This window comes from Rhea pennata, chromosome 24, assembly GCF_028389875.1.
Source record: "Rhea pennata isolate bPtePen1 chromosome 24, bPtePen1.pri, whole genome shotgun sequence".
NCBI classification, from domain to species: Eukaryota; Metazoa; Chordata; class Aves; order Rheiformes; family Rheidae; genus Rhea; species Rhea pennata.
The window spans coordinates 8404358-8417798 of NC_084686.1; the positions used below are offsets into that span (position 1 = coordinate 8404358).

Genomic DNA, 13441 nt, shown 5'->3' on the forward strand with positions numbered 1-13441 from the left:
CGCTTGGGTGGATGCAGCGCAGCACCCAAATGCCTCCGGCATCCTTTGAGGTCCCCCATGGCCCTGCCAGCCTTCTGGCTTGGCCCCAGAGAGGTGAGGGAGCGCAGGGTGGGAGGATGCCGAGCAAAGGAGAATGCCATCGGTGTGGGTCCTGGCTGCTCCCCGCAGCTGTGGGGTGGGCCGTGGCCATCTGCATGGTGTGTAGGACACGGCCATGGTGGGGCAGGCTGGAAGAAGAGAGCGCCGCTCTGCAAAACGCCAGGAGGAAGCAACAAGGACCCCTCCCGCCCTGCCACTTGCCGAAGCCCGGGCTTGAACCAGGGACCTTTAGATCTTCAGTCTAACGCTCTCCCAGCTGAGCTACTTCGGCCCTGCCCTGAGAGCTTTTGTTCGCTCACAGCAGAGCCGTGCCAGAGCGGAGGCCAAGGCGCAGGAGGTGCCTGCAGCAAGCTGTATGTTGCCTGGACATTGCCGGGCTCTGGATGTCCCTGCTGACCATTGCCCAACTTGCTCTGCTCTTGTTCTCCAGGCACGGGTTGGATGGCACCTGCTGTGTGGGTGTGGGGGGCAATGCCTGAACCAGTCCTTGTTCTGCCCGCCGTAAAACTAACACACCTACAGGTCCTCCCTCGTCCGCAGAAATCCACCAATGTCCCCACAGGTGGCTTGACATGCCTCCAGTCATTGGGAATGCCCCAGGTCGGCCAACGGCAGCATCTCCAAAGAGTACTTTCCTCCCAAAGCCTCGCGTGGGGACTTTGCCCAGCCACGTTGGGCAGATCTCGAGAGGTGGAGATGCCGCAACCCAACATCTCTCATGGGCTTGTTGGACAGGAGAGGCTGTGAGGACCCCACAGGATAAGGGGGTGAGGCTGGAGAGCGATTGCTGACCGCCTTTTGGAAGCCCCGCTTGGGTGGATGCAGCGCAGCACCCAAATGTCTCCGGCATCCTTTGAGGTCCCCCATGGCCCTGCCAGCCTTCTGGCTTGGCCCCAGAGAGGTGAGGGAGCGCAGGGTGGGAGGATGCCGAGCAAAGGAGAATGCCATCGGTGTGGGTCCTGGCTGCTCCCCGCAGCTGTGGGGTGGGCCGTGGCCATCTGCATGGTGTGTAGGACACGGCCATGGTGGGGCAGGCTGGAAGAAGAGAGCGCCGCTCTGCAAAACGCCAGGAGGAAGCAACAAGGACCCCTCCCGCCCTGCCACTTGCCAAAGCCCGGGCTTCAACCAGGGACCTTTAGATCTTCAGTCTAACGCTCTCCCAGCTGAGCTACTTCGGCCCTGCCCTGAGAGCTTTTGTTCGCTCACAGCAGAGCCGTGCCAGAGCGGAGGCCAAGGCACAGGAGGTGCCTGCAGCAAGCTGTATGTTGCCTGGACATTGCCGGGCTCTGGATGTCCCTGCTGACCATTGCCCAACTTGCTCTGCTCTTGTTCTCCAGGCACGGGTTGGATGGCACCTGCTGTGTGGGTGTGGGGGGCAATGCCTGAACCAGTCCTTGTTCTGCCCGCCGTAAAACTAACACACCTACAGGTCCTCCCTCGTCCGCAGAAATCCACCAATGTCCCCACAGGTGGCTTGACATGCCTCCAGTCATTGGGAATGCCCCAGGACGGCCAACGGCAGCATCTCCAAAGAGCACTTTCCTCCCAAAGCCTTGCGAGGGAAGCTCCACGGGTGCGTGCGCACGTCCACTTGGTTGAGGTGGTCCCGAGGGTGTCTTGACACGTTCTGCCAAACACTGATGGTGGAGGGCATCTCAGGAGTGTCGCGCACAGCCTGTCGTGATCAGAGCGGGACCCCTTGGCACGGGTCTCTCAGGACTTTGCCCAGCCACGTTGGGCAGATCTCGAGAGGTGGAGATGCCGCAACCCAACATCTCTCATGGGCTTGTTGGACAGGAGAGGCTGTGAGGACCCCACAGGATAAGGGGGTGAGGCTGGAGAGCGATTGCTGACCGCCTTTTGGAAGCCCCGCTTGGGTGGATGCAGCGCAGCACCCAAATGCCTCCGGCATCCTTTGAGGTCCCCCATGGCCCTGCCAGCCTTCTGGCTTGGCCCCAGAGAGGTGAGGGAGCGCAGGGTGGGAGGATGCCGAGCAAAGGAGAATGCCATCGGTGTGGGTCCTGGCTGCTCCCCGCAGCTGTGGGGTGGGCCGTGGCCATCTGCATGGTGTGTAGGACACGGCCATGGTGGGGCAGGCTGGAAGAAGAGAGCGCCGCTCTGCAAAACGCCAGGAGGAAGCAACAAGGACCCCTCCCGCCCTGCCACTTGCCGAAGCCCGGGCTTCAACCAGGGACCTTTAGATCTTCAGTCTAACGCTCTCCCAGCTGAGCTACTTCGGCCCTGCCCTGAGAGCTTTTGTTCGCTCACAGCAGAGCCGTGCCAGAGCGGAGGCCAAGGCGCAGGAGGTGCCTGCAGCAAGCTGTATGTTGCCTGGACATTGCCGCGGGCTCTGGATGTCCCTGCTGACCATTGCCCAACTTGCTCTGCTCTTGTTCTCCAGGCACGGGTTGGATGGCACCTGCTGTGTGGGTGTGGGGGGCAATGCCTGAACCAGTCCTTGTTCTGCCCGCCGTAAAACTAACACACCTACAGGTCCTCCCTCGTCCGCAGAAATCCACCAATGTCCCCACAGGTGGCTTGACATGCCTCCAGTCATTGGGAATGCCCCAGGACGGCCAACGGCAGCATCTCCAAAGAGCACTTTCCTCCCAAAGCCTCGCGAGGGAAGCTCCACGGGTGCGTGCGCACGTCCACTTGGTTGAGGTGGTCCCGAGGGTGTCTTGACACGTTCTGCCAAACGCTGATGGTGGAGGGCATCTCAGGAGTGTCGCGCACAGCCTGTCGTGATCAGAGCGGGACCCCTTGGCACGGGTCTCTCAGGACTTTGCCCAGCCACGTTGGGCAGATCTCGAGAGGTGGAGATGCCGCAACCCAACATCTCTCATGGCTTGTTGGACAGGAGAGGCTGTGAGGACCCCACAGGATAAGGGGGTGAGGCTGGAGAGCGATTGCTGACCGCCTTTTGGAAGCCCCGCTTGGGTGGATGCAGCGCAGCACCCAAATGCCTCCGGCATCCTTTGAGTCCCCCATGGCCCTGCCAGCCTTCTGGCTTGGCCCCAGAGAGGTGAGGGAGCGCAGGGTGGGAGGATGCCGAGCAAAGGAGAACGCCATCGGTGTGGGTCCTGGCTGCTCCCGCAGCTGTGGGGTGGGCCATGGCCATCTGCATGGTGTGTAGGATACGGCCATGGTGGGGCAGGCTGGAAGAAGAGAGCGCCGCTCTGCAAAACGCCAGGAGGAAGCAACAAGGACCCCTCCCGCCCTGCCACTTGCCGAAGCCCGGGCTTCAACCAGGGACCTTTAGATCTTCAGTCTAACGCTCTCCCAGCTGAGCTACTTCGGCCCTGCCCTGAGAGCTTTTGTTCCCCTCACAGCAGAGCCGTGCCAGAGCGGAGGCCAAGGCGCAGGAGGTGCCTGCAGCAAGCTGTATGTTGCCTGGACATTGCCGGGCTCTGGATGTCCCTGCTGACCATTGCCCAACTTGCTCTGCTCTTGTTCTCCAGGCACGGGTTGGATGGCACCTGCTGTGTGGGTGTGGGGGGCAATGCCTGAACCAGTCCTTGTTCTGCCCGCCGTAAAACTAACACACCTACAGGTCCTCCCTCGTCCGCAGAAATCCACCAATGTCCCCACAGGTGGCTTGACATGCCTCCAGTCATTGGGAATGCCCCAGGTCGGCCAACGGCAGCATCTCCAAAGAGCACCCTCCTCCCAAAGCCTCGCGTGGGGACTTTGCCCAGCCACGTTGGGCAGATCTCGAGAGGTGGAGATGCCGCAACCCAACATCTCTCATGGGCTTGTTGGACAGGAGAGGCTGTGAGGACTCCACAGGATAAGGGGGTGAGGCTGGAGAGCGATTGCTGACCGCCTTTTGGAAGCCCCGCTTGGGTGGATGCAGCGCAGCACCCAAATGCCTCCGGCATCCTTTGAGGTCCCCCATGGCCCTGCCAGCCTTCTGGCTTGGCCCCAGAGAGGTGAGGGAGCGCAGGGTGGGAGGATGCCGAGCAAAGGAGAATGCCATCGGTGTGGGTCCTGGCTGCTCCCCGCAGCTGTGGGGTGGGCCGTGGCCATCTGCATGGTGTGTAGGACACGGCCATGGTGGGGCAGGCTGGAAGAAGAGAGCGCCGCTCTGCAAAACGCCAGGAGGAAGCAACAAGGACCCCTCCCGCCCTGCCACTTGCCGAAGCCCGGGCTTCAACCAGGGACCTTTAGATCTTCAGTCTAACGCTCTCCCAGCTGAGCTACTTCGGCCCTGCCCTGAGAGCTTTTGTTCCCCTCACAGCAGAGCCGTGCCAGAGCGGAGGCCAAGGCGCAGGAGGTGCCTGCAGCAAGCTGTATGTTGCCTGGACATTGCCGGGCTCTGGATGTCCCTGCTGACCATTGCCCAACTTGCTCTGCTGTTGTTCTCCAGGCACGGGTTGGATGGCACCTGCTGTGTGGGTGTGGGGGGCAATGCCTGAACCAGTCCTTGTTCTGCCCGCCGTAAAACTAACACACCTACAGGTCCTCCCTCGTCCGCAGAAATCCACCAATGTCCCCACAGGTGGCTTGACATGCCTCCAGTCATTGGGAATGCCCCAGGTCGGCCAACGGCAGCATCTCCAAAGAGCACTTTCCTCCCAAAGCCTCGCGTTGGGACTTTGCCCAGCCACGTTGGGCAGATCTCGAGAGGTGGAGATGCCGCAACCCAACATCTCTCATGGGCTTGTTGGACAGGAGAGGCTGTGAGGACCCCACAGGATAAGGGGGTGAGGCTGGAGAGCGATTGCTGACCGCCTTTTGGAAGCCCCGCTTGGGTGGATGCAGCGCAGCACCCAAATGCCTCCGGCATCCTTTGAGGTCCCCCATGGCCCTGCCAGCCTTCTGGCTTGGCCCCAGAGACGTGAGGGAGCGCAGGGTGGGAGGATGCCGAGCAAAGGAGAACGCCATCGGTGTGGGTCCTGGCTGCTCCCCGCAGCTGTGGGGTGGGCCATGGCCATCTGCATGGTGTGTAGGATACGGCCATGGTGGGGCAGGCTGGAAGAAGAGAGCGCCGCTCTGCAAAACGCCAGGAGGAAGCAACAAGGACCCCTCCCGCCCTGCCACTTGCCGAAGCCCGGGCTTCAACCAGGGACCTTTAGATCTTCAGTCTAACGCTCTCCCAGCTGAGCTACTTCGGCCCTGCCCTGAGAGCTTTTGTTCCCCTCACAGCAGAGCCGTGCCAGAGCGGAGGCCAAGGCGCAGGAGGTGCCTGCAGCAAGCTGTATGTTGCCTGGACATTGCCGGGCTCTGGATGTCCCTGCTGACCATTGCCCAACTTGCTCTGCTCTTGTTCTCCAGGCACGGGTTGGATGGCACCTGCTGTGTGGGTGTGGGGGGCAATGCCTGAACCAGTCCTTGTTCTGCCCGCCGTAAAACTAACACACCTACAGGTCCTCCCTCGTCCGCAGAAATCCACCAATGTCCCCACAGGTGGCTTGACATGCCTCCAGTCATTGGGAATGCCCCAGGTCGGCCAACGGCAGCATCTCCAAAGAGCACCCTCCTCCCAAAGCCTCGCGTGGGGACTTTGCCCAGCCACGTTGGGCAGATCTCGAGAGGTGGAGATGCCGCAACCCAACATCTCTCATGGGCTTGTTGGACAGGAGAGGCTGTGAGGACTCCACAGGATAAGGGGGTGAGGCTGGAGAGCGATTGCTGACCGCCTTTTGGAAGCCCTGCTTGGGTGGATGCAGCGCAGCACCCAAATGCCTCCGGCATCCTTTGAGGTCCCCCATGGCCCTGCCAGCCTTCTGGCTTGGCCCCAGAGAGGTGAGGGAGCGCAGGGTGGGAGGATGCCGAGCAAAGGAGAATGCCATCGGTGTGGGTCCTGGCTGCTCCCCGCAGCTGTGGGGTGGGCCGTGGCCATCTGCATGGTGTGTAGGACACGGCCATGGTGGGGCAGGGTGGAAGAAGAGAGCGCCGCTCTGCAAAACGCCAGGAGGAAGCAACAAGGACCCCTCCCGCCCTGCCACTTGCCGAAGCCCGGGCTTCAACCAGGGACCTTTAGATCTTCAGTCTAACGCTCTCCCAGCTGAGCTACTTCGGCCCTGCCCTGAGAGCTTTTGTTCCCCTCACAGCAGAGCCGTGCCAGAGCGGAGGCCAAGGCGCAGGAGGTGCCTGCAGCAAGCTGTATGTTGCCTGGACATTGCCGGGCTCTGGATGTCCCTGCTGACCATTGCCCAACTTGCTCTGCTGTTGTTCTCCAGGCACAGGTTGGATGGCACCTGCTGTGTGGGTGTGGGGGGCAATGCCTGAACCAGTCCTTGTTCTGCCTGCCGTAAAACTAACACACCTACAGGTCCTCCCTCGTCCGCAGAAATCCACCAATGTCCCCACAGGTGGCTTGACATGCCTCCAGTCATTGGGAATGCCCCAGGTCGGCCAACGGCAGCATCTCCAAAGAGCACTTTCCTCCCAAAGCCTCGCGTGGGGACTTTGCCCAGCCACGTTGGGCAGATCTCGAGAGGTGGAGATGCCGCAACCCAACATCTCTCATGGGCTTGTTGGACAGGAGAGGCTGTGAGGACTCCACAGGATAAGGGGGTGAGGCTGGAGAGCGATTGCTGACCGCCTTTTGGAAGCCCTGCTTGGGTGGATGCAGCGCAGCACCCAAATGCCTCCGGCATCCTTTGAGGTCCCCCATGGCCCTGCCAGCCTTCTGGCTTGGCCCCAGAGAGGTGAGGGAGCGCAGGGTGGGAGGATGCCGAGCAAAGGAGAATGCCATCGGTGTGGGTCCTGGCTGCTCCCCGCAGCTGTGGGGTGGGCCGTGGCCATCTGCATGGTGTGTAGGACACGGCCATAGTGGGGCAGGCTGGAAGAAGAGAGCGCCGCTCTGCAAAACGCCAGGAGGAAGCAACAAGGACCCCTCCCGCCCTGCCACTTGCCGAAGCCCGGGCTTCAACCAGGGACCTTTAGATCTTCAGTCTAACGCTCTCCCAGCTGAGCTACTTCGGCCCTGCCCTGAGAGCTTTTGTTCGCTCACAGCAGAGCCGTGCCAGAGCGGAGGCCAAGGCGCAGGAGGTGCCTGCAGCAAGCTGTATGTTGCCTGGACATTGCCGGGCTCTGGATGTCCCTGCTGACCATTGCCCAACTTGCTCTGCTCTTGTTCTCCAGGCACAGGTTGGATGGCACCTGCTGTGTGGGTGTGGGGGGCAATGCCTGAACCAGTCCTTGTTCTGCCCGCCGTAAAACTAACACACCTACAGGTCCTCCCTCGTCCGCAGAAATCCACCAATGTCCCCACAGGTGGCTTGACATGCCTCCAGTCATTGGGAATGCCCCAGGTCGGCCAACGGCAGCATCTCCAAAGAGCACTTTCCTCCCAAAGCCTCGCGTGGGGACTTTGCCCAGCCACGTTGGGCAGATCTCGAGAGGTGGAGATGCCGCAACCCAACATCTCTCATGGGCTTGTTGGACAGGAGAGGCTGTGAGGACCCCACAGGATAAGGGGGTGAGGCTGGAGAGCGATTGCTGACCGCCTTTTGGAAGCCCCGCTTGGGTGGATGCAGCGCAGCACCCAAATGCCTCCGGCATCCTTTGAGGTCCCCCATGGCCCTGCCAGCCTTCTGGCTTGGCCCCAGAGACGTGAGGGAGCGCAGGGTGGGAGGATGCCGAGCAAAGGAGAATGCCATCGGTGTGGGTCCTGGCTGCTCCCCGCAGCTGTGGGGTGGGCCGTGGCCATCTGCATGGTGTGTAGGACACGGCCATGGTGGGGCAGGCTGGAAGAAGAGAGCGCCGCTCTGCAAAACGCCAGGAGGAAGCAACAAGGACCCCTCCCGCCCTGCCACTTGCCGAAGCCCGGGCTTGAACCAGGGACCTTTAGATCTTCAGTCTAACGCTCTCCCAGCTGAGCTACTTCGGCCCTGCCCTGAGAGCTTTTGTTCCCCTCACAGCAGAGCCGTGCCAGAGCGGAGGCCAAGGCGCAGGAGGTGCCTGCAGCAAGCTGTATGTTGCCTGGACATTGCCGGGCTCTGGATGTCCCTGCTGACCATTGCCCAACTTGCTCTGCTCTTGTTCTCCAGGCACGGGTTGGATGGCACCTGCTGTGTGGGTGTGGGGGGCAATGCCTGAACCAGTCCTTGTTCTGCCCGCCGTAAAACTAACACACCTACAGGTCCTCCCTCGTCCGCAGAAATCCACCAATGTCCCCACAGGTGGCTTGACATGCCTCCAGTCATTGGGAATGCCCCAGGTCGGCCAACGGCAGCATCTCCAAAGAGCACTTTCCTCCCAAAGCCTCGCGTGGGGACTTTGCCCAGCCACGTTGGGCAGATCTCGAGAGGTGGAGATGCCGCAACCCAACATCTCTCATGGGCTTGTTGGACAGGAGAGGCTGTGAGGACCCCACAGGATAAGGGGGTGAGGCTGGAGAGCGATTGCTGACCGCCTTTTGGAAGCCCCGCTTGGGTGGATGCAGCGCAGCACCCAAATGCCTCCGGCATCCTTTGAGGTCCCCCATGGCCCTGCCAGCCTTCTGGCTTGGCCCCAGAGACGTGAGGGAGCGCAGGGTGGGAGGATGCCGAGCAAAGGAGAATGCCATCGGTTTGGGTCCTGGCTGCTCCCCGCAGCTGTGGGGTGGGCCGTGGCCATCTGCATGGTGTGTAGGACACGGCCATGGTGGGGCAGGCTGGAAGAAGAGAGCGCCGCTCTGCAAAATGCCAGGAGGAAGCAACAAGGACCCCTCCCGCCCTGCCACTTGCCGAAGCCCGGGCTTCAACCAGGGACCTTTAGATCTTCAGTCTAACGCTCTCCCAGCTGAGCTACTTCGGCCCTGCCCTGAGAGCTTTTGTTCCCCTCACAGCAGAGCCGTGCCAGAGCGGAGGCCAAGGCGCAGGAGGTGCCTGCAGCAAGCTGTATGTTGCCTGGACATTGCCGGGCTCTGGATGTCCCTGCTGACCATTGCCCAACTTGCTCTGCTCTTGTTCTCCAGGCACGGGTTGGATGGCACCTGCTGTGTGGGTGTGGGGGGCAATGCCTGAACCAGTCCTTGTTCTGCCCGCCGTAAAACTAACACACCTACAGGTCCTCCCTCGTCCGCAGAAATCCACCAATGTCCCCACAGGTGGCTTGACATGCCTCCAGTCATTGGGAATGCCCCAGGTCGGCCAACGGCAGCATCTCCAAAGAGCATTTTCAACCCAAAGCCTCGCGAGGGAAGCTCCACGGGTGCGTGCGCACGTCCACTTGGTTGAGGTGGTCCCGAGGGTGTCTTGACACGTTCTGCCAAACGCTGATGGTGGAGGGCATCTCAGGAGTGTCGCGCACAGCCTGTCGTGATCAGAGCGGGACCCCTTGGCACGGGTCTCTCAGGACTTTGCCCAGCCACGTTGGGCAGATCTCGAGAGGTGGAGATGCCGCAACCCAACATCTCTCATGGGCTTGTTGGACAGGAGAGGCTGTGAGGACCCCACAGGATAAGGGGGTGAGGCTGGAGAGCGATTGCTGACCGCCTTTTGGAAGCCCCGCTTGGGTGGATGCAGCGCAGCACCCAAATGCCTCCGGCATCCTTTGAGGTCCCCCATGGCCCTGCCAGCCTTCTGGCTTGGCCCCAGAGACGTGAGGGAGCGCAGGGTGGGAGGATGCCGAGCAAAGGAGAATGCCATCGGTTTGGGTCCTGGCTGCTCCCCGCAGCTGTGGGGTGGGCCGTGGCCATCTGCATGGTGTGTAGGACACGGCCATGGTGGGGCAGGCTGGAAGAAGAGAGCGCCGCTCTGCAAAATGCCAGGAGGAAGCAACAAGGACCCCTCCCGCCCTGCCACTTGCCGAAGCCCGGGCTTCAACCAGGGACCTTTAGATCTTCAGTCTAACGCTCTCCCAGCTGAGCTACTTCGGCCCTGCCCTGAGAGCTTTTGTTCCCCTCACAGCAGAGCCGTGCCAGAGCGGAGGCCAAGGCGCAGGAGGTGCCTGCAGCAAGCTGTATGTTGCCTGGACATTGCCGGGCTCTGGATGTCCCTGCTGACCATTGCCCAACTTGCTCTGCTCTTGTTCTCCAGGCACGGGTTGGATGGCACCTGCTGTGTGGGTGTGGGGGGCAATGCCTGAACCAGTCCTTGTTCTGCCCGCCGTAAAACTAACACACCTACAGGTCCTCCCTCGTCCGCAGAAATCCACCAATGTCCCCACAGGTGGCTTGACATGCCTCCAGTCATTGGGAATGCCCCAGGTCGGCCAACGGCAGCATCTCCAAAGAGCATTTTCAACCCAAAGCCTCGCGAGGGAAGCTCCACGGGTGCGTGCGCACGTCCACTTGGTTGAGGTGGTCCCGAGGGTGTCTTGACACGTTCTGCCAAACGCTGATGGTGGAGGGCATCTCAGGAGTGTCGCGCACAGCCTGTCGTGATCAGAGCGGGACCCCTTGGCACGGGTCTCTCAGGACTTTGCCCAGCCACGTTGGGCAGATCTCGAGAGGTGGAGATGCCGCAACCCAACATCTCTCATGGGCTTGTTGGACAGGAGAGGCTGTGAGGACCCCACAGGATAAGGGGGTGAGGCTGGAGAGCGATTGCTGACCGCCTTTTGGAAGCCCCGCTTGGGTGGATGCAGCGCAGCACCCAAATGCCTCCGGCATCCTTTGAGGTCCCCCATGGCCCTGCCAGCCTTCTGGCTTGGCCCCAGAGAGGTGAGGGAGCGCAGGGTGGGAGGATGCCGAGCAAAGGAGAATGCCATCGGTGTGGGTCCTGGCTGCTCCCCGCAGCTGTGGGGTGGGCCGTGGCCATCTGCATGGTGTGTAGGACACGGCCATGGTGGGGCAGGCTGGAAGAAGAGAGCGCCGCTCTGCAAAACGCCAGGAGGAAGCAACAAGGACCCCTCCCGCCCTGCCACTTGCCGAAGCCCGGGCTTCAACCAGGGACCTTTAGATCTTCAGTCTAACGCTCTCCCAGCTGAGCTACTTCGGCCCTGCCCTGAGAGCTTTTGTTCGCTCACAGCAGAGCCGTGCCAGAGCGGAGGCCAAGGCGCAGGAGGTGCCTGCAGCAAGCTGTATGTTGCCTGGACATTGCCGGGCTCTGGATGTCCCTGCTGACCATTGCCCAACTTGCTCTGCTCTTGTTCTCCAGGCACGGGTTGGATGGCACCTGCTGTGTGGGTGTGGGGGGCAATGCCTGAACCAGTCCTTGTTCTGCCCGCCGTAAAACTAACACACCTACAGGTCCTCCCTCGTCCGCAGAAATCCACCAATGTCCCCACAGGTGGCTTGACATGCCTCCAGTCATTGGGAATGCCCCAGGACGGCCAACGGCAGCATCTCCAAAGAGCACTTTCCTCCCAAAGCCTCGCGAGGGAAGCTCCACGGGTGCGTGCACACGTCCACTTGGTTGAGGTGGTCCCGAGGGTGTCTTGACACGTTCTGCCAAACGCTGATGGTGGAGGGCATCTCAGGAGTGTCGCGCACAGCCTGTCGTGATCAGAGCGGGACCCCTTGGCACGGGTCTCTCAGGACTTTGCCCAGCCACGTTGGGCAGATCTCGAGAGGTGGAGATGCCGCAACCCAACATCTCTCATGGGCTTGTTGGACAGGAGAGGCTGTGAGGACCCCACAGGATAAGGGGGTGAGGCTGGAGAGCGATTGCTGACCGCCTTTTGGAAGCCCCGCTTGGGTGGATGCAGCGCAGCACCCAAATGCCTCCGGCATCCTTTGAGGTCCCCCATGGCCCTGCCAGCCTTCTGGCTTGGCCCCAGAGACGTGAGGGAGCGCAGGGTGGGAGGATGCCGAGCAAAGGAGAACGCCATCGGTGTGGGTCCTGGCTGCTCCCCGCAGCTGTGGGGTGGGCCATGGCCATCTGCATGGTGTGTAGGATACGGCCATGGTGGGGCAGGCTGGAAGAAGAGAGCGCCGCTCTGCAAAATGCCAGGAGGAAGCAACAAGGACCCCTTCCACCCTGCCACTTGCCGAAGCCCGGGCTTCAACCAGGGACCTTTAGATCTTCAGTCTAACGCTCTCCCAGCTGAGCTACTTCGGCCCTGCCCTGAGAGCTTTTGTTCCCCTCACAGCAGAGCCGTGCCAGAGCGGAGGCCAAGGCGCAGGAGGTGCCTGCAGCAAGCTGTATGTTGCCTGGACATTGCCGGGCTCTGGATGTCCCTGCTGACCATTGCCCAACTTGCTCTGCTCTTGTTCTCCAGGCACGGGTTGGATGGCACCTGCTGTGTGGGTGTGGGGGGCAATGCCTGAACCAGTCCTTGTTCTGCCCGCCGTAAAACTAACACACCTACAGGTCCTCCCTCGTCCGCAGAAATCCACCAATGTCCCCACAGGTGGCTTGACATGCCTCCAGTCATTGGGAATGCCCCAGGTCGGCCAACGGCAGCATCTCCAAAGAGCACCCTCCTCCCAAAGCCTCGCGTGGGGACTTTGCCCAGCCACGTTGGGCAGATCTCGAGAGGTGGAGATGCCGCAACCCAACATCTCTCATGGGCTTGTTGGACAGGAGAGGCTGTGAGGACTCCACAGGATAAGGGGGTGAGGCTGGAGAGCGATTGCTGACCGCCTTTTGGAAGCCCTGCTTGGGTGGATGCAGCGCAGCACCCAAATGCCTCCGGCATCCTTTGAGGTCCCCCATGGCCCTGCCAGCCTTCTGGCTTGGCCCCAGAGAGGTGAGGGAGCGCAGGGTGGGAGGATGCCGAGCAAAGGAGAATGCCATCGGTGTGGGTCCTGGCTGCTCCCCGCAGCTGTGGGGTGGGCCGTGGCCATCTGCATGGTGTGTAGGACACGGCCATGGTGGGGCAGGGTGGAAGAAGAGAGCGCCGCTCTGCAAAACGCCAGGAGGAAGCAACAAGGACCCCTCCCGCCCTGCCACTTGCCGAAGCCCGGGCTTCAACCAGGGACCTTTAGATCTTCAGTCTAACGCTCTCCCAGCTGAGCTACTTCGGCCCTGCCCTGAGAGCTTTTGTTCCCCTCACAGCAGAGCCGTGCCAGAGCGGAGGCCAAGGCGCAGGAGGTGCCTGCAGCAAGCTGTATGTTGCCTGGACATTGCCGGGCTCTGGATGTCCCTGCTGACCATTGCCCAACTTGCTCTGCTCTTGTTCTCCAGGCACGGGTTGGATGGCACCTGCTGTGTGGGTGTGGGGGGCAATGCCTGAACCAGTCCTTGTTCTGCCCGCCGTAAAACTAACACACCTACAGGTCCTCCCTCGTCCGCAGAAATCCACCAATGTCCCCACAGGTGGCTTGACATGCCTCCAGTCATTGGGAATGCCCCAGGTCGGCCAACGGCAGCATCTCCAAAGAGCACTTTCCTCCCAAAGCCTCGCGTGGGGACTTTGCCCAGCCACGTTGGGCAGATCTCGAGAGGTGGAGATGCCGCAACCCAACATCTCTCATGGGCTTGTTGGACAGGAGAGGCTGTGAGGACCCCACAGGATAAGGGGG

At 61.4% G+C, this 13441-nt stretch overlaps 2 non-coding genes across 2 annotated transcripts; both read right to left on the reverse strand.

The window, feature by feature from the left end:
• Nucleotides 1-297: 297 nt before the first annotated feature.
• On the reverse strand, nucleotides 298-370 carry TRNAF-GAA (transfer RNA phenylalanine (anticodon GAA)). Its single transcript has one exon. It is a non-coding gene; the product is annotated as a tRNA-Phe (tRNA).
• A 7496-nt stretch (nucleotides 371-7866) lies between these two features.
• On the reverse strand, nucleotides 7867-7939 carry TRNAF-GAA (transfer RNA phenylalanine (anticodon GAA)). The gene has a single exon. It is a non-coding gene; the product is annotated as a tRNA-Phe (tRNA).
• Between the last annotated feature and the right edge of the window lie 5502 nt (nucleotides 7940-13441).